Source organism: Lolium perenne, chromosome 1 (assembly GCF_019359855.2).
Source record: "Lolium perenne isolate Kyuss_39 chromosome 1, Kyuss_2.0, whole genome shotgun sequence".
NCBI classification, from domain to species: domain Eukaryota; kingdom Viridiplantae; phylum Streptophyta; class Magnoliopsida; order Poales; family Poaceae; genus Lolium; species Lolium perenne.
In genome coordinates, this window is record NC_067244.2 from 103,485,474 (window position 1) to 103,507,195 (window position 21,722).

The 21,722-nt window shown below is 47.4% G+C and overlaps 1 long non-coding RNA gene across 3 annotated transcripts; it reads right to left on the reverse strand.

Moving 5' to 3' along the window:
* Positions 1-7,902: 7,902 nt before the first annotated feature.
* On the reverse strand, positions 7,903-9,675 carry LOC127298271 (uncharacterized). Of its 3 annotated transcripts, none has more exons than XR_007849693.2 (4): positions 9,491-9,675; positions 8,441-9,391; positions 8,239-8,326; positions 7,903-8,153 (listed from the first exon to the last, which is right to left on the reverse strand). It is a non-coding gene; the product is annotated as an uncharacterized lncRNA (long non-coding RNA). The 3 variants fall into 3 exon arrangements; XR_007849690.2 differs by having other exon boundaries at positions 8,239-8,329; XR_007849688.2 differs by having other exon boundaries at positions 8,239-9,391; positions 9,491-9,674.
* Between the last annotated feature and the right edge of the window lie 12,047 nt (positions 9,676-21,722).

A 21,722-nucleotide genomic window follows, 5' to 3' on the forward strand; every position in this document is an offset into this window, starting at 1 on the left:
GAATATAATATGGATGTGGGTGCGGTAGATACTTCAGTTTCAGCTTGGCACATAACTCTTTGCTTGCTAGATTGCGACAACTCCCGCCATCAATAATGACCTTGCAAGCTTTATCAGGACCAACTAGTGCCTTTGTTTGGAACAAATTACAGCGCTGTGTAGATGCACTTGACTGCACATTAAGAACACGCTGCGAGACAACAATAGTTTGAGCTTCAGAAGGGAAAGCATCAAACCCATCACTGTCATAATCATCCTCATCTGGAGCATTGGGATCAACATCATCTCCAGTTTCATACTCATTGTCCTCATTAATGATCATAACTTTGCGGTTAGGACAATCTCGCTTGAAGTGACCTTTGCCACCACATGTATGACAAGCCATATCGCGATTGCGCGCTGTCGACATGTTAGAACTAGTTCCACTTGCTGCAGGAGCGGGCTTCTTTTTGTTGGTGACACTAGAGACCGGCTTACTAGACGAAGTAGGAACATCTGCATGACGCGATGACGGCGACATGGAGGGCAGCGCGCGGGGAGTGTAACGCCCAGCGCCTGTAGCACGGCCCTTCATTTGCAGTTCTTCAGCCAACTGTGACTCAGCTTCTCTTGCATGATGTAGCAACTCATTCATTGTGGCATAAGTGTGATGACGCACGATGCCCTTGATGTTAAATCTGAGACCATTCAGAAATCGCTGTAGTGTCATCTCAAGAGACTCACGGACACGGGCACGCTGCATAAGCATCTCCATCTCCATGTAGTAAGCATCAACTGTCAACACACCTTGTTTCAATTGGGTCAACTTGTCAAAAACTGAGCGCAAATAATTGGTAGGAACAAAACGAGCTCTCATTGCCGCCTTCATAGCACGCCATGTGATAATAGGCAGCTCACCATCTTCTTCTCGAGCACTCACAAGTCCATCCCACCAACGCAATGCATAGCCATCAAATTCAGAGGAAGCAAGCTTGATCTTCCTATCTTCAGTATAGTCAGGATGTAAACGCCATAATCTCTCAATCTTCAGCTCCCATGTAAGATATTCTTCAACATCAGTACCTCCTTCAAATCTGGGAATTGAGAACTTGGGCTTACCTAAACCATCTTCTTGTTGTTGAGGAACACGTTGGGCTCCGACGGGGACAAAACCACGACCACGGAAATCACCAACACCACGGCCAATACCACGACCCATACCACGCCCTTGAGCATTAGCAGCTTCAGCATTGTCGCCTTGCACACTGCCATCGTCATCATGCGGTGGTTGTTGTGGTTGCACCATAGTACGTATCTCAGCAATGGCGTTAGTCAAGGTCTGTATGGATGCTTGAAGAGTCGTCACGGATGTTTGAACGGTATTAACCGCTGTAGTAGCCTCATCGACCTTCAAGTGAACACCTTGAATATCCTTGTCCAACACATCACTAGCAACTCGTATTTCATGTTGCATGTGATCACGAAGTGCCTCAAATTCACGCCAAGTAACTGGTGTAGCGGCGTCCTTTTTCTGCATCACATCAACATTCTCGGTAGAAGACATGATTAGTAGGTTAGTGCACTAAACAAAAATCTTTGGTGGTACTTTCACAACTCACTCAAAACTGATAAGAAAGGTAAATCTTACCGCTCCAAAGTGAATTAGTATTGCTTACCAACTTGGATTGACGGACTAGTGCACGGATGTAGCGAAGCGAATATCAAGGGTATAAGAACAATCACACGACAAAGCAGGATATATGTGGGGCTGTAGGTGGGCTACCTATGTGCACCAATAACAAGCTCTAGCGCTGACCGTAGACAACCAATGATACTCACACAAGGCGATATAATGGGGCAATGCAACTATATGTAGGAAAGGTTGCAATGCACTAGAGAGACGCTAGCAAAGCTCAACGAGACAGGCACAAGATTGCTCAACTACGGGTGCAGTAAAGTAAACTTAGGCCTTCACTTGATTCAACTAGCACTTCACTTTTCTTTTTGGATTTTTCTTTTTGTATAACACACGCAGCTATGTAGCTCTTTTTGCTTCTTTTCAATTTTTTTTTTGATTTTCTGACACAACTCCTTGATAACACGGCCAACAGAAATATGCAAAGCACCGATAACCTAACGAGCAGCCTGTCGAGCGGTAAAACTAGTCTCTTCTGGGGAAGTTCCTAGTCACTTTATATCGATAGGCTGTGTCTATGGTTGGGAACAAGCACACTGTACGCTATGTGGACTCGGAGTAACAAACCGACACCACTAGATAAAGTAACACAAGATGAAAGAGTAAACTCAAACCCTAAAATACTAGATGGAAAGAAAAGATACGCAAAAACAACTACGAAAAGCAACTAAAACTTGAAATTAGTGCAATCTAAGGCTATGGCAAACCCTAACCCTAACTTTTTATGGCTTTTTCTGGATAGGAAAACACTCACAACTCAACTATGGGGTGGATTGTGGATGGCTTACCGAGGAAAACTGGAAATCTGATACCAAGATGATATGGGGTGGCCCGATCTTCTCAGTAAGCGACGGGTGGTGATGAACACATGATGGTAGCAGCGGAGGGAATCGATGATGATGAGGAGGATAACTTGTATGACGCCGACGAAGTCTCTCGATTGATTCCTGATGCCAATGCAACAGCTCTCAACCCTGCAAGATATTCGCAACTCCACACACTTGCGCACGTAGCCGCCGACCACGAAGCGGTAGATTGCAATCTTCTAATCCCCAATGGAACAGCAGATCACACAAACTTTCAGTAGCAATAAAACTCCAGATCGCAACGAATTGGAGAGTTGGGATTCAATAGTTTTGCATAGCAAACAACTAAGAACTAGGGTTTATCTTAAACGTGGTCTAAAGCAGCTAGGGGGTCGTCCAAGGCACTTATATAGGTGTCCGGGACGAGTTCTGGTCGCAAAATACAAGTAAAACCGACCCAGAATAGTTCTGGTCGAGACAGACTCGGACAGATCCGGTCTGGAATCCGGTCAACCGGGCCAGTGACCGGGCTGCCTGGCGTAGAACCCGGTCAACCGGGCGGCAAACCGGGAAGTTCGCAAAAATCCGGTTTTTGCCCGGTACGATAAATCCCATCCGGTTGGCGCCCGGTCAACCGGGCCAGGGACCGGGCTGGTCGGTCAGGAGGCCGGTCTAACCGGGTGCTGGACCGGCTGGGACGTCGTCTTCTCCTCTCGCGCCTTCCTCCCGCTCCTCCCTCGCGCGACCATGAGATATCTTCATGTCCAGCTCCATGTCCAGCTTCACGTCCATCTTGACGTCCGTCTTCATGTCCAGCTGCTTCTCTACTCCTCGTGCGATGCTCGTCTCCTCTTGATACCTGATGATACATAATTAATAGGACTTAGGCAGTATAAAGTTCTCATCAATCAAAGTATCGTTTAGAAACAAGTTCACCTGTTGTTTAAGTAGCTTCGCACGAGCTCTTGTAATTGGTCCAATCCGAACTTCATCGGACTTGAGCTTCACAGCAGGTTCATCTTCATTCATCAATGACGGAGGTAATGGTGTAGTAGGGATGACCTCATCAACCGAAGATGAAAAACTCATATACACCTTATCACAGGGACCCGCGCATAACGTAAGGACCTATCAGGGGTACGACATCAACGGTTACAGATTCTACACCGAGGAAAAGGACAGAAATAGTGAAAATCAAAACTCAGGAGTAACTATGCTGTCATACGCCGATGACGAGACTAATGTCAAGGAAAGATTTTTTGGAAGGATCGAGGAGATATGGGAGCTCAATTACTGTGGAGAGACGGTGCCAATGTTTCGTGTGAGATGGGCCAAGAAGGTCGAAAAAGAAGGCCGATATTTCACAACCGTGGTTATACCCGATGCAAAATCAAAGAACGCATCCGCGAAAAATGAGCCATGGGTACTCGGTAGCCAAGTTGACCAATGCTTCTTCATCACCGATCCGTCGAGGCCTAGCCATGTTGTCGTGAGGAGGGGCAAGAGGAGCATCATAGGAATGCAAGGAGACGCCAACGAGGAAGACTTGGACAAAAACGGTGACCCGAAGATGGAGGAGGAATTCGACAGGCACTTCGACATGCCTACTACTAGTAAAGTAAGAAGGAAGACCTCCCTACCCTCTAAAGGTTGTCCGTTCATGCGAAGAAATCTCAATGTGGCCGGCATAAAGTATTCAACCGTCAACAACCGAAAGGGCAAGAAGATTGCGAAGAGACGCTAGAGCTCGGAGCCGGGACGAAGAAGATCTTTTTTTGGTCTATCACATGCGTGTGAGTGTGTGTGTTAGACAAGTACATGCATGTGTGTGTGAGAGAAACAAGAACATGTTTGTATGAGACAAGTAATTTATAATTCCCTACTAATTACTAAATAATGTTGTGTTATTTATTGTATTTATTGAAATGTAACTAAAATATGAAAAAAGGAACAAAAATTGTGTGGCAGCCAGGGTTCGAACCTGGCTACTAACTGCCTAACATTGGCCTTAACCACTAGACTAGTGCTATGTATACGTCCAGACACAAAGAAGAACCGTTTTGTTTTGCCAAGTGTCTAAATTCTGTGGCGCACAACCCATTAGGTGCGCCACAGAAATAAGGAATTCTGTGGCGCATGTCAGTGCTGATGCGCCACAGAAAGCTTAATTCTGTGGCGCACTTAGAGGGATGCGCCACAGAATTTGCACACTTAGTGAAATAACTCGATCAACAGCAGTTTCTTCCCCACTCAGTCACTCACAACCCTAGCGCCACACTTCTCTCTCGCGCAACCGCCACCACCGCCTAGCGCCGTCGCCACCGCCTAGAGCCACCGCCTAGCGACGCCGCTGCTGAGGAGGAGGACGCCCCAGCCGCCGCCGCCACCGACGAGGAGGAGGACGCCCGAGCCGCCGCCGCCACCGAGGAGGAGGAGGACGCCCGAGCCGCCGCCGCCACCGAGGAGGAGGAGGACACCCGAGCCGCCGTCGCCGAGGAGGAGGAGGAGGATAGCGCCACCACCACCGCTTGATCCCCGCCACCGCCACCCGTTCGGTGAGAGCTCCTCTCCCCTGTCCTCCCCACTCCCCTGTCCCCTGCCCTAATTCCCTCTCTGGCTAGCCTAGTTGCTATGGATTGCTTGCAATGTTGCTATGGATTGCTCAAATGTGCATCTCCTTGCAATGCTGCTATGGATTGCTCAAATGTGCATCTCCATTAGTAGTTTGGTTGGTTCAATAAAATGCATCAGTAGCAAATGAATGCAGTAGTGCTGCTGTAGTCAAATAGAATTTCAAGAAAAACTAGGTTGTAGTGCTGCTGTAGTCAAATAGGTTGTAGCAAAACAAAAAAAAAACTAGGTTGTAGTGCTGCTGTAGTCAAATCGAATTTCAAGAACACCTCAATTTGCTTTGTAAGAGAGAGTCAAAAGAGGGTTAGTATGAATGCAGTAGCAAATAAAAATGAACAAGCTAATGTTGTAGCAAATGAATGCAGTAGAAACTTAGCAGATAAAAAGCTACTTGCTATCAAGAATAATGTTGTAGCAAAATAAATGTAGAAACAAATGACCTATATCTACTTTGGTGGCATGCTGTAGTGTAGTATGTATATGTTATTGCTAGGATTTGTTAGCAATTCTTGGTGAAAGCTAATGATGCTACTGGTTTAAATGGAAATGATGAAATGATGCTATGATGAAATGATGAAATGTACAAGCTAGAAATTGATTTAGGTTCTCTTGTTCATGCAAATGATGCTACTGGTTTAAATGTAAATGCAAATGATGCAGTCAAATGCTATTTAATTTATTGCTTTCTATTTTTTTAATTCATTGGTTGCTGTTTTTTTTTAATTCATTGCTTGCACTAGAGCTAATAAAGTTCTTGCTATTTCTCTGTTGACAATCATAATGCAGTATTTGTATGATGAAACTTCATTTATATGAAGCATATAATGGATACATAAATCATGCCTGGTAGTGACTAGATGAATGTTGTAAAAGAAGAACACCTAGCAAGATAAGCTATATCTAAATAAATGTTCAAAGATAAAAAAGCCACTGCCTACTATTTGAATGCATATCATCATTGGAATGCAGTGAACCAACCACTGCCTAGTTGATTTTGAATTACTGCTAGGATTTGTTGGCAGTAGCAAATGAATGCAGTAGAAATTTAGAGATAAAAAAGCTTTTGAAGAATATTCCTGAACCATCAGTACATGATGTGGACAGTAGCAAGAACCATCAGTAATGCAGTAGCAAGAACCATCAGTACATGCATTGTCTCTCCTGACCAAATATGACAGATTTTGAAGAATATTCCTGAACCAAAAATGGACAGGCTCTCCTGACCCATTTTGGGGAATATTCCCAATGGCTTGTCTCTGACCCATTTTGGAGAATATTCTCCCTCTTGTGGATTGACATCACAATTCAAAAAAAGAAACTGATGGCATTGTCCTATGTAACACAACTGTTCAGCTTGTGTTCTCATACCCTCTGTGCATGCCCTCCATCCTATATAAATGCCTAGTGTAGTGAACCTGAAAACCACACCAAACATGGACAACCTGTCCTGGAGTGCAAAGAGGAGGAGCACTGGCTCCCTTGGTGCCTCTGGCTCTAGGGATGCCACTCTTTCCAAGACTTTTTCTATGGTTAGGGCAGACAAGGAGTTGCTAGTGTATCGTAGGAGAAGTGTGCAAGAGAGGGAAGCTTCTGCTGCCAGGTTCAGGGAAGAAGAAGCAGCAGATGGCTTGAACCAGCTAGGTGTGTTCACATACACTACACAAGTTCTCCCAGTTCCAAAATCCAGACCTAAGGGCATGATCAAACTGAAAAAGTATAAGCATCAGTTGAGGGAAGGAGGACCCACAGAGGTGTTGCCCTACTATGTAGAACCAAATCTTGAAGAAAAGGTTAAAGCTGGAGTTATCTTGTGCTGGCTGAGGAAGGGCATGAAAAAAATCAAAGATTTGGTATCGTAGTTTGTTGTAGTTAGTTGTAGTTTCAGCCATCTAGTTTTAGTGTGTCCTAGGTTGTCTGAATAATTATGTAATGTAAGGGTTGATGTAATGCTTCCATGCAATGATGAATAAAAGGGTTTATGTAATGCTTCTATGCAGATGGTAGGAAATAATGTATGTAATGTAAGGTTAAATGATGCTCATGCTCAAATGTTGGCAGTAGCTACTGGTTGGCTTGCTCTATACTGCGTTTTTAAATTTAAGTAATTATCTACTAAAATTTGATTAGCTATTGGTATAATTCTCTTTGAATTTATAAAAAAATTATGAGTAATAGCATTTTCATTTGAAGTCACTAGCTACTGCCTTTTGTAATGTATATTTATGAGTAATAGCATTTTCATTTAAGTCACTAGCTACTGCCTTTTGTAATGTATATTTATGAGTAATAGCATTTTCATTTGAAGTCACTAGCATTTCCATATGATGCTCAAGCTTCTGCTATTTAATTATATCTGGAATAATAGCATTTTCATTTGAAGTCACATGTTGGCAGTAGCTACCACTACAACATAAACGACACATAGAGACGCTCAATTTAGGTGCTTAAAACGCTTTAAAGCATCCCTACACACTTGTAGAGCCGCTTATGTAAAGCGTCGTAGAAGCGTCTCCTTATGCACCGTCTCAAATTCTGTAAAGACGCATTAGAAGCGTCTTTATATGGCATGAGACGTCCATAAAGCGTGCTTATCACTATAAAGACGTTGTGCTAATTTCCGCCACAAATCGTCTTTACGGTATGTTCTTGCGTCCCAAAGAATCTTAAGTCATTTTTATAACTTTTAAATAGAAATATTTATTTTATTGTTGGAGACAGATTCCTTCCACGTATTAGGATAGTAATGTACATGCTATCAGATACGATAATATAATAGAAAAGTACAGTGCATTCTTTTGAAGAAAAAAACTTTATTGATTGAGCACAACAGTACTTTACATCTGATTTGTACATTTTCATGAAATAATTACAAACTTAACCAGGAAAAATCCTCTAAATCTTATACATTTTCTTCTAGTAGTCGGATTATCTCTACAAGCTTCCGCATGCAGAAATGGTACATCAGCTCTCCGTCGCCGCTACTGCTTGTTTTCCTTGCTGTGTTCTGTGTTGTTGCTTAAAAACCATCAAAAATAATTTCACTGTACACAAAAACATAAATAAATTATCTGGTAGTAAATTCCAATAGCAAGTTCTACTTTCCACATTCACGAATGGAGCACGTACCATGGGTGTTTTGCCATCAGAGCAGTATTCTCATTCACCTAATGGAGCACCATCTATTCACATTGGTATATTATTGCATACCAACTGGCTGCTGCAAGAAAAACAATTACCAAATGCTTAATAGCCGTACAGAAAGAGTTGGTTACTTGTGTACAAAACAAAAGATAAGTAGAGCCTAGTTCTGTAGAAAACATGTGCTTACTTTTGTAGAAAACATGTGCTCACTTCTGTAGAAAACTAAAGATAAGTAGATCTTAGTTTAGACACCACACTAAGGATTCAGCGTGTGAAGCATGTACATCAAAAATGATATTTTGTTATGTACTTGATTGAATAAAATATTATTACATATATGGATGCAGTTAAATAAATAAGACTTTAGAGGATTAGATAATTGCCCATGGTATCCGATGAAACACGCTTCAAACTTAGAAGAAAACAAACTGGAATGTACCTTAGCATTGCCTTTGTGAGTTCATCATGCTGAAGGAGCAATTCTTTTAGTTCACAACAATGGCTAAATTAGAAATGCAAATAATCTACAAAAGCTGCAGAATAATGGAATATAAAGTCTATATATTAAGGTCGAAGAATAATAAAAACAAACAGATTGCATGGTTCACATCTATGACTTCTAAATTATGTCTTGATACCACCATAGTTTACTTGTACCCGATACTAACAACAAAATCGAAGTGAAATACTTGAAATGCAGGAATAGATAAGACTGAGTTAATCAAGCATCAACATATATATACATCGACATACAAATACATGAAAATAGTCAATAACTTATGTGCTTGTATATCTGTAGCAACAACGATCTACCAATGACTGCTTAATTTTAGACTTTGTAAAAATCTCATTCTATGTTGTAGCAATGAACTCAAAAGAGAAAGCAATTTTATTCCATTAAATCTAGGGAGCACCCTACGTCCCTACCTGTATATAACATTGAATACAAACCGGACCAAACCTGATGATGTGAGCGCTCGATGCCTCTGAAACAGCCAGTTACGCAAATCAACAAGCAGTTGACAAACAAATGGTGGAGAGCCGTTGACCACTTGTGCCGGTGATGAAAAAAAAGATCTGCAACACCAGATCTGGGCGCTCATGGATGAACATCATGGAAGACAGGAGGGCTGCAGAACTGCAATTCAAGGCGGGCGGCAAGAGCAACGACGGTCAGCTAGCGATGCAAGGGAGATAAGACAGTGGAGAAGATGGGGAGGAGGAGGCAACGAAATACCTCTGAAGAAGGGCGTACGGAGAGGTCGTTGGGGGTGAGATCAAACCGGCGGCGGCGCTCCTAGGTTTCACATGCCCCCGATCTATTCAGAGTAGTTGGGGAAGACAAAGTTTTTTTTCTTTCGTTGTGGAGAACGGTGGGACAGAGATATTGAGTTGGCCTCATGCCCTCACCTCACGGAGCAGACGATTTGTACAGCGTCTCGAAATACGTCTTTACCGCACGATTTTTTTCTTCTTAGTCTCGTACGTAAAGACGAATAGAAAAACGTCTTAAGAAGAACGTCCTTACGTGACCGATTTCTTGTAGTGTACTGGTTGGCTTGCTCTATAAGCTTGTATGCTTGTTTATGCTCTATAACCAAGTTGCATAGCTATTGGTTATGAAGAAGCATATAATGCTACTAGTACATGAAATGCTACTATTTGAATTCATTTATGAAATGATCATGCTCATGCTCATGCTCATTATCTTGTATATGCTTTTGTGCAGTTCTCTATATGCTGTACCAATGGTACTGCCCATATATAATGAATTAATGTTAGCTAAAAACTTGAAGTGCAGTTCTCTGGTTTGAAGTGCTAGCTTTAATGTACTCTGGTTTTTGTAGTGCTCCAGGTTGTGTAGTGCTCCAGATTGTGTAGTGCTCCAGGTGGTAGTGCTCCAGGTGGTAGATGCTCCAGGTTAAGAAAGTCATTGTTGTTGTACTGCTCCAGGTTAAAAAAATATGCTGAAATAGATGCTCCAGGTTTATGTTGGCTTTTGTTTGATGTATTGTAGATGGGCAACTTTGTATGGTCGATATATGGTGGATATGTTGGATATATGGTGTATATGGTGGATATTTTTGCAGGGATTTCATTGAGTTGCCCATTTCTCCCGAAGCGTTGATTAACTTCCGTTTCGGTTGAGAAATGGGCACTCCTACGTAGAAAAATTAGCAAAAGTCATGCCGAATTTTTTTGTTGACTTTTGTACTAACTTGTTGCCTCTTTTTAATGAAGTGCAAATAAACATGTCGGGCAGCACTTCTAAGCCCAGGAGCCAGAACGAAGAAGCGAGAGAGGCCAACAAGGACTTCTGGGAGTGCTACGAGCAGCCCCGGAAGGCCGCCGCTGAGTCGCCCGGCGATGAGGAAGAGGGTCGGGACGCCGCCTCCGAGGGAGAGGGCCAGGAGGCCGCCGATGACACCGACGAGGGCCGGGACGCCGCCTCCGAGGGAGAGGGCCGGGGGGGAGCCGCCGACACCGGCGACGATGACGATAACTGGGACGCTGCCGCCGAGACCGGTGAAGTGACGACCGGTGAAGAGAACGCGGCCAACCGCACGGAAGGTGATAGCAGCGGCAACCCTCAGGAGGGTAAGAAGAAGAGGACGGCGAGGAGGCCAAGGAGGGATCGGAGGCCGCAAGTGCTCGCCAACGTCACCGATCATTTCACGGTAGTCTCCGAAAGTGGCCTACCCTTGGAGCCTTCGTGGGTTGCCAAAGGGTACGGCATGCAACTAGGGTGCATCGTCCGTGAAACCGTGCCGATCCTAACTCAGGACCTTAGAAGCAAGGAGAACGAGGCTCTCGCCCAATCCCTCCTCCAGAAGCTTCACCAACGATACACGTTCCCGGAGCCGTTCAATAAGAAGGTGGAATCTTTAGCTCTCACGAAGATGAGCACCGCCTTGAGCAGCTGGAAGAACCGGCTGAAGAAAAAGATCGATGCCGGTGCAAGCTGGGAGAGGATAAGTAACAAAGAACTGTCGCTCTCCTTAGAAGACTTTAATGCATTCAAGTCTTACTTAGAGAGTGACACTGTTAAAAAATGGACCGCCTGGGGGAAGAAAATGCGGGAGTTGAACTTAGGGACCCACCATTGCGGAAGCAGTGGTTACCGAGGAAAACAACCCACTTGGGACAAGGAGGATGCCGAGATGGTACGTCTGGGGAAAGAAAACCCCTGGCACAAAATCCAGGATGAACAGGCTAGGAACTTTGTCCGGTCCCGCTACTACTTAGACTGGAAGACGGGGGAATTTATTACGGATCACGAAGACGTGAGGGATTTCGAGAAGTACCTGGTAAGGATAGTTCTATATTATTTCGCTCATCTTATCAGGCAATGAAGCCAAATGGGCTAACCTTAAGTTCCTTTGTCTGAAGGATGAAGAGTTGACGAAGGCTGGCCCGTCGTCCCAGGGGTCGACGGAACCATGGGACACGCCTTTCAACAGGGCGATGAACAAATACAAGGAGAGGGAGCTGGACAAGCCACCGACGTCGGGTGGCCGTGTGTCCGGCTTTGGCACAAGTATGAAGCTATCCAAGTACTACGGATCGGATGCCAAGACGAGAAAGCTGGAGAGGAGGTCGTTGGCTAAGGATAAATCCGAGGTTCAGGAGCTGAAGAAGAAGGTGGAGTCACTAGAGAAGCTGGTGGCCGAAAAGCCTGTGGAGAACACGGAGATGATGAACAAGTTATTGGACGAGAAGATCCGACAGATCATCCCCCCTGGGTTGATGGAGGGGTTAGCTGCTTGGAATGCGGGAGGTCAAGTGGGGCCGATACATGTGCCCAGCATCAGCGGCAGCAACTCAAGCTTCCACGTGTCACCGACGGTGCCGCTCCACCCGACGCCGGTGTCAGGGCTCCACCAGACGCCGCCGCTCCCCCCGACGCCGCAGCTCCAACCGCCGCCGCAGCTCCAACTGGTCGCATCGACGCCCCCAACCGCCGCCCTTGTATCGACAGTAGCCGAGATCGACGCCATCAAGGAGGTAAACTCATTAGTTACTCCTTCGCGTCATCTTCTTTAACTATATATGCCTTTCGTGACTGCCATCTCACGATGCCCAACATGGCGCCCCTGACTCAGGATGAACCATGCATATTTCTGCAAGCGGTGGAGCCCGGCGGCAAGTTGGTGGAAGTTGCTAGCGGCCATGTCATGGCTTCCCGCATTATGCACGGCGCTAGATTGGCGGAAGACGTGGCGAAGGTCAAGTTGGTAATGGTAGTGCCGGAGTACCGCTACGCCATGCCCCCCTTTCAACCTCCGGGCACTGACGAAGGCGACGTTTTGACCCTTGGGGATTGCACCTCATGGGTTATGAAATGGCCGAAGAACCAGATTCGTCTGTGGGGGGGGGTCTTCCGAGTGCTAAGAAAAACACCGGCGCCACCTCCCCTATCATCCGGCCCAAGATCGCCAGCGCCGATGACACCCTTAAGGAACCGGCGGTCGCCGCCGCCACCCGGAAGGAACCGACGATCGCCGCCACCACCACACGCCACAAACAGTTGTTGGGAACGCTACCGCAACGACCGTCAACTAGACGCACGGTACGCCAAGCGGCGGCATCGCAACCGCCACCACCTAAGGTCCAGGACATGGCGCCACTTGATGGCAACGATGCAGATGATGATGATGACATCGATGCCTACATCAACACTGGCGCCTGCAGCCAAGATATGTACATGCCTCCTATGGATGAACAAGCCTTCCGCACACACGACGATCAACTTGGTCGTCCCCCAACAGTGACGAAGCAGCGCCTGGTCTTCACGGGTCTTTCCCAAGACACTCCTCCGGAGGCTGGCAATCCAGCTCAAGTCAAGCCTGCTACCGTTTTCAGCCCTAACACGCTGCGTAAGACGATCATCGGGGAGCCACCCAAATCAACCCCAGCGACCTCAGAAGCACCACTAGCACCCGAAGCACCACCAGCACCTGAAGCACCACCATCTGCACCACCAGCACCCCCAGTAGGTCAGGTGAAGAAGGCAAGGAAGAGAGGAGCCAAGAAGGGCGCATCTTCGAGCCAGCCTGCTCCTAAGAGGATCCGGGCCGACGACATGGTACCACCTACACCGGATGGCTTGCCCGGTGTCATGAAGTCGTAAACCGACATCGCCTCCGGACATGGAACACCTCGCAAGTGGACCAATGCTCCCTTTGCAGAACACTATTATTTATCTAGAGAGCGTCCTTCTTAAAGAAAAGGATCCAAATTACCCGGTGTTCACGGTCAAGGTGCCGTCCGACCAGAACTTCGTCAATGAAGACCCCGCGGATATCTTCTTCATAGCGTTCGAGGACGTCTTCAACCTATTTCACTCGAAACGGCTCGACTATAACTTGGTCCGCCTATACGCGATCAATCTTCAGATGAAGATCAACAAAGAGAGACCCCGCCACATCGCGGTAGCGGATCCCTACTACATGCGCGATAGCCAACTCCAGGACGGCTCAAGGACACGGACCAAGGCGGTGCGATACCTCCAGAACTTCATGCTCATGTACAAAGAGAGCAACACCATTCTTCTGCCTGTCTTTCCCGAGTAAGTACACATCCGCTCACGGCCGTCGTAACTTATGCTTTCTTATATATTTCTTCCATTGCCGATCATTTCCAACATTCCATTTCAATTGCATATGTTGAGCAGGGACAAATACTGCACACTCATCATCCTAGATCCAAAGTGGTCACTAGCCCAGTATTTCGACTCGTCGAGTACGACGACGAAGAAAGACTACAAGAGAATAAGGGGTGTTCTCGATGAGGCTATCCTTGGCTACTCCAAAAATGGAGGCACCTTCGACAAAAATGGGCAACATATCAGGCCGGACATTAAAAAGCCCGGGTTCAAGCACGTGATCGACTTCCCTTGTGTCAAGCAGCCAGCTGGCAGCATTAAGGAGGCCTTCTATGTCCTCCATCACCTTAAAGGGTTTGTCGAGGATGCAGAGATGATGTCTTTGCCACCTAGTAAGCGAGACCCCGTTAAAATGTCGAGGCAAATCAATGATGATGATCTTAGAGAAGACTTCCATCGCATCCAAGTAAAGCTCTCGGAAATTATCTTACAAGATGTATCCAACTCATCGGGGCTCTTACACCAACTCAGAGGGTTGTCTAAGAGGGATATCGAAGAACGCCTACATAGGCAGGGTGATGGAAGGACGTGGACGACGAAGGACTTGTACAAGCCGTTCCCGGAGCCGCTCAAGAAGACGTCTCGTTGACCGAGGCCGGTGTGCCTAGCATTACTTTGAATCGATGGACAATTTGTACAGTGTTGTAAACTAAACTTGCTTAATTTGCTCGAAATGGTGGTCGTCGTTGTTGGACTTCAATTACTATTGTAGTCGTTATCGTTGAACCCTATTACTTATGTGATACAGATGCTATATGTCTTTTAGGTTTATTATTATTTCCTTGCTTTAATTCTTGTGAATATGTATGCATGTGAACCCTCTAACTCTTTCCATTGCGTTATATACTAATATGCCTTGTGTCCATAGAGATGACGTACTACGTCGTGTTCGAGGGGCGGGTTCCAGGAGTGTGCGAGGAGTGGGAGGAGTGCAAGAAACAGGTGCACAAGTTTAGCGGCAACTGCTACAAAGGGTACCCGACTAGACACGAGGCGGTTGCCAAGTGGAGGGCGCACCAAGCGAACAAGAGCAAGATGAAGACCTTCCTTGTGCTCTCGCTCTTGCTCACCATCGTCGCGGTGGTACTCTATTTCATCCTAGTGTAGGCGGCGGCCGGTGTCACTTCGTTTGTATCTTGAGATGATGAGAACTTTCTTAATTTGCATCGATTATGAGTTGTATGGAGCTATATGTATAACTCGATCGGGCTATAAGTAATGTGATGATGATGTGATGATTATATATGTCCATATTATATCTATCTATATTATATCAGTATATAACCTGTATACGGTGTATAAAACCAGTATAAAACCTGTATAATACACCAGGGAGCACAAAATCGAGTATACACAGTAGATTGTTACGTGGCGCACCAAAACATAATTCTGTGGCGCACCCATTTCGTGGGCGCAGCTACAACTCATGCGCCACAGAACTACCTATTTACGTGGCGCACAGGGACCCGGTGCGCCACGAAACTAATTACGTGGCGCACAGCCAGATGCGCCACAGAAACCTTATTTTTGTGGCGACGTTTCTGTGGCGCACCACCCGTGCGCCACAGAAGCCCATTTTCGTGCGCCACTGATGAGGCTTTTCCTACTAGTGCGACCTCATACCCGGCGCTCCGCTTCCAAACCGTGCCGCCTACCGCACCAACCCGGAAGAGACAAAGGAGATCCAACACCAAATTCAAGATCTCCTCGCCAAAGGGTACGTCCGCGAAAGCCTTAGCCCTTGTGCGGTTCCCGTGATTCTTGTGCCTAAACCGGATGAGACGCAACGGATGTGTATGGATTGTCGCCCCATCAATGCCATTACCGTCCGTTACCGCCATCCCATTCCGCGTTTAGATAACATGCTTGATGAACTTAGTGGTGCCACAATTTTCTCTAAAGTCGATTTGCGTAGTGGCTACCACCAAATCCGCATGGCCATTGGTGATGAATGGAAAACGGCATTCAAGACCAAACTCGGTCTCTATGAATGGCTCGTTATGCCTTTCGGTCTTTCCAATGCTCCATCTACTTTCATGCGCCTCATGAATCACATCTTGCGTCCTCTCATTGGCAAGAGTGTGGTTGTCTATTTCGATGATATTCTCATTTATAGCAAAAACCTCGAGGACCATGTGCAACATGTGAGAGAGGTCTTGTGCATCTTGCGTCATGAAAAGCTTTATGCTAACCTCCCCAAATGCACCTTTGCTCAAAACAAATTGGTTTTCCTTGGCTTTGTGGTTTCCGCTAATGGGATTGAAGTTGATTCTTCCAAGGTGGAGGCCATCCACAATTGGCCTACTCCTACAAATGTTGGTCAAGTCCGAAGTTTCCATGGACTTGCCGGTTTCTACCGTCGCTTTGTGAAAGATTTTAGCACCATTGCTTGCCCTTTGAACGAGCTTACCAAGAAGAATGTTCCGTTTGTTTGGGGCAAGGCCCAACAAAATGCTTTTGATGAGTTGAAGAAACGCCTTACCGAAGCTCCTCTTCTTGTCCTTCCAAATTTTGCAAAAACTTTTGAGATTGAGTGTGATGCGAGTGGGCTTGGTATTGGTGGTGTTCTTATGCAAGAGGGCAAACCCGTGGCATACTATAGCGAGAAGTTAGATGGCGCACGCCTCAACTATCCTATATATGACAAGGAGCTCTACACTTTGTTTCGTGTTCTTGAAGTTTGGCAACACTATCTTTGGCCAAAAGAGTTTATCATTCATTCCGACCATGAGTCCTTGAAATATTTGAAAAGCCAACACAACTTGAACAAACGACATGCAAAATGGGTCAAGTTCATTGAGTCCTTTCCATATGTGATCAAATACAAGAAGGGCAAGGACAATGTTGTGGCGGATGCTCTTTCCCGCAAAAACACCCTTTTGCTAACTCGTTTGGATTTTCATGTTTTGGGACTCGAAGAGATCAAAGAACTCTATCCTTCCGATTCTTTCTTTGCTCCCATATTTGAGAAGTGCTCCGTTGAACGAGGAGTGGATGATTTCTATTTGCATGATGGCTACTTGTTCAAAGCTAACAAGATTTGCATTCCCGAGTCTTCGCTTCGAAAATTGCTTTTGCAAGAGTCACATGGAGGTGGTCTTATGGGTCACTTTGGACGTGACAAGACACTCGCGATGCTATCCACTCACTACTATTGGCCAAAGATGAAGCGAGATGTGGAGCGCCTTTGCCGCCGGTGCACAACATGCTTACAAGCTAAGTCCACTTCCAACCCTTATGGTATTTACACCCCGTTGCCTATTCCTTATGCACCATGGACCGATATTAGCATGGATTTCGTTCTAGGCTTGCCTCGCACTAAGCATGGTCATGATTCCATATTTGTGGTAGTGGATAGATTCTCTAAGATGGCTCATTTCATACCTTGCCATAAGAGCGACAATGCTTCACACATTGCTTCATTGTTTTTTAGGGAAATTGTCCGCCTACATGGAGTACCGCAAAGCATTGTGTCGGATCGAGACGTCAAGTTCATGAGTTATCTTTGGAAGTCACTCATGGCAAAGTTTGGAGTGAAGCTCTTGTTCTCATCATCATCGCACCCGCAAACGGACGGCCAAACGGAGGTGGTCAATCGAAGCCTCTCCACCCTCCTACGCATCCTCGTGAAGAAGAACTTGAAGTCATGGGAGGAGTGCCTTCCCCACGCGGAGTTCGCCTACAACCGCGCCAAGCACAAGACTACATCAAGGAGCCCCTTCATGGTCGTCTATGGCTTCGAACCGTACACGACACTCGACATACTTCCGCTACCCCTCCACGAGCGCATCAACATGGACTTCGACAAGCGCACCGCCGCCGTCAAGAAACTACATGAAGAAACAAGAGCGACCATACAAGAACATGTGCTTCGTCAAGCAAACCGCATCAACGCCAAGAAGAAGGCAAGAATATTCCAAGAAGGAGACCTCGTTTGGATCCACCTCCGGAAGGAAAGGTTCCCTCATGAGCGCAACTCCAAGCTCAAGCCAAGAGGAGATGGCCCCTTGATACGGGGTGGCCTTCGGACACCACCGCCTCAATACCGACAAGCCCTCCTCGTGGTCCAATGACACGAGCTCGAGCTCAAGCCCTACACCAAGAGGTGAATTCGCTCCTCTCCATGTATGCTTTTGACACCCCTTTGGATGGCTTGCTACTTCATGCCAATACCCTATGTTCAATCAGGTACATCGACCAAGAAGCGAGCCATGAAGACCAAGCCAATGGAGAGAGAGCTGGAAATGACGAAGATGGAGCTACAGCTGCCAGGCCAGAACTTCCGCCCTCCAGGACCGGAACTTCCGCCCAGATGCCCTCCAGATTCCCTCCAGATGCCTTCCAGCGCCCAGAAGACAGGATCAGGCCGGAACTTCCGCCCCGAGGGACCGGAACTTCCGCCCACCGGAACTTCCGCCCAAGTTCCGCCCAAGTTCCGAAAGTCGGCGAAAACCCCCCTGGATGTTACTGCGGGACAATGGCGCAATTCCGGAACAAGGCCGGAACTTGGCCGGAACTTCCGCCCCGACCGGAACTTCCGCCCCTCCAGACCGGAACTTCCGCCCCTGGCCGGAACTTCCGCCCGAGTTGACCGGAACTTCCGCCCCATCGAACTTCAGCACGACAGCACTTTTCAGCTTGTAACTGATGTAGCCCCGGTCACCGACGTCGCTACACCAAGACCAACAAGTCCCCCAAGTGGACCGATGACACGAGCCCGAGTCAAAGCACTACATGATGAGGTGAACTCGCTCCTCACCACCCTTGATCTTGGTACACCTTTGGATGGATTGCTACCTCATGCCGACGTGTTATGTGTCATTAGGTACAAGGAGCATCAAGGTCACCAAGAGGAGGATACGCCATGGTCAAAGGGAGGAGAGGAGCAGCTGGACAAGAAGATGGACATGAAGATGGACATGGAGCTGGACAGGAAGTCGCCCGAAGAGCGCAAGGAAGAGAAGACGGACGGCCGGCCCAGAACCCGGTCGACCGGCCTCGACCGGACCACCCGGTCCACAGCCCGGTCGACCGGCCTCTGACCGGACCGCCCGGTCAAGAATCGGGATTTGCGCTCGTGACATCCGGGCGCCATCCAGGGGACTTGGAGCCTCGTCCGGTCGCCGCCGGTCCCAGTGCCCGATGCGAAACCGGACCGCCCGGTCCACGAGCCCGGTCGACCGGCCCCCTGACCGGCCCGCCCGGTCACAGGCCCGGTCTGACCGGCCTCCTGACCGGCCTGCACGACTTAAGTTATATTTTCGGCCCGAACTTACCTTTTCGGCCCTTGACGCCTTGTAAGACTATAAATACCCCCAGGACGCCCCTTTAGCTCTTTAGACTTGTTTTGAACTCAAACCTAAACTTGAGCTTAGTCTCCCTTGGGTATCATCCCTCTGTAATCAAGGCACCTTGGTTGTTGATTTGGAACTTGTTGAGTGAGATTCTAGTACAAGATACTCTCTCTCCCTCACCAAGCTCTTCTTCTCCAATCCCAATCTCTCCCCGGGGAATTCTACCGCGTGTCTCTTCCTCGGAGATTCTATTGGCGTGGTCCATCGAGCCACGGAGGTAAGCATCGGGTGTATCGGGGTGTGTGTGTGCGTGAGTCTCGGAGTTCCTCGTGTTCATCGCCGTGTTCTTCGTGTTCCTCGCGTTTTCCCATCTTCCCCCTTGGTTTCGAAGTCAATCCGCGAGATCGGGCCACACACGGGGTCTTAGACCTCATCATATGGTATCAGCAGCTCTTGGTTACCGCGGATTTGACCTCCCACCCACCCGATTTCGTTCCTAGAAAATTTCCAAAAAATCCCCAAAAATAGCCCTAAATTGCCTCTTGACCGATCTGTGATTTGGTTGCGTTTTGAGTGGTTTTGGTCCGTGGATCTGGTGTTGTTGTGCTTGATCTACTATTTCCCCAACTTTTAGCCTCCAATTCCATCGTTTCCCCTCGATTTGGTCGATTTGGTTTGGTTTTCGTGAAGAACAGGAGAGAGAAAGTTCATCCCGCGAAATCCGGTTGAGCAGCCGGTCAACCGGGCCCACGACCGGCCGAGCTGGCCCAGCACCCGGTCAACCGGGCGGCAAACCGGGCAAGCCGGTCCAGAACCCGGTCCAACCGGGCCTCCGACCGGGCGACGCAACGCCCCCTTCGACCTCGACATCCGGCGATCTCCACCACCACCACAACCACCACCACCACCACCACCATCGCAGGTGTAACTTGCAGGTCACCTTGTAACCCCTCTTCCTTTTGCGATCTATCCCATCGAGCATTGCTTGTTTAGTGTTGCGAGACATTGCACGTGGCCCCGCATTGTGAGGTGTGTATGTCGCGTTGAGTAAGGCACCCAAGCAAACACTCGTGTGGCAAGATAGCAAAAGCGAGGCTAACGCTAACATAGTGCGTCAAAAAGCCCCAAAAACACAAAAAGAGTGCGAGTAGCACCATACATCCATACATCCATACATCCATACGCCCATATACACAAAAGTGTCCACGTGCCACCAAAGATACAAACGAGTGCAAGTGCCGCCATATACAAAAGAGAAAAAGCTTTTAAGCAAAGAGAGATAGGAGAAGAGAGGCCACGTGTGAATCTTGTTGTCTCTTCCTTTGCAACCAAAGCTTTGGCTCTCCTTGTGTTAGTGTGACACCGAGCACTTATACATACACTTTTCCGCTCACTTTTGGTTGCACTAACCCCGCTTATCTCGTGTGTGTGTTCCGCAACTTCTTCCGTGTTTATAGTGATCTTCACATTGACATTTGGATTTTTGGACTTTACCCACTTTTAACAACATACTCGATCTTGGATTTGTCTTTTGGCTTTCCACAACACTCGCCTAACACCATATTTTCTAGCTTTTGCGTGTGGTTTTGCGTGTGTACCCGATACACTTGATCTTGCTTTCGGTTTGGTGGATTGCCTCAATACTATCTTACCTTGGTAAGGGTACGAGGTAGTCTCCTTCCACTAACATACACAACATAGTTCTTGTCTTTGCATCATGGATAGGACCGGAGATACCAATAGGGATGAAGAGATCCTTCGCAACACCGAGAGGTTGGCTACTCAACACAACCTATGGACGCAACGACAAGAGTTCAAGGAGCAACTCTCTCTCTTCGAGACGCGCATCGATGAGCAATACAATGAGGTGGCTCACAACTTCTCCACCGTCAACCAAGACTTGGCCCTTCTTCGTGAAGCTACGGACAACTTGAATGGCCAAATGGCGGCCAATGATGCCAACATGGAGCGGCGCATGGATAGCCTCGAGCGCGCCATCACCAACTTGGGTCGCCATCGTCGACACCGTTCTACTTCCTCTTCATCAAGCTCTTCCTCAAGGCATGAAGACCATTACTCTCATGGTGGCATTTCATCCCCAAGCTCTTCCTCAAGGCGTGAAGACCATCATCGACCTCATCGCCAACATGCTCGTCATGAAGACTCTCACTCCAACTCTAGGCGTGGAGAAATACATCGCCATGCTCGTCCACATGAGCGTCCCCCACAAGCTCAAGGCCTTCACCAAGATCGTCACCAAGCGGATCGCCATGCCCACCATGGGCGTGATGGCCATCCCCAAGACCAAGATCCTCAAGATCCACCTCGGCGAGATCTTCGTCGCCACCCTCACCATGATCAACGTGGACGAGGAGAACTACACCATGATCAAGATGAGAGACCCAACATTGAGCATCGTCCTCAACCGCGACAAGATCTTCAACCACATCCTCACCGTGAACCAAGTGAAGCAAGTGTTCAACTCCAACGCCAACCCAATGCTATGGTTG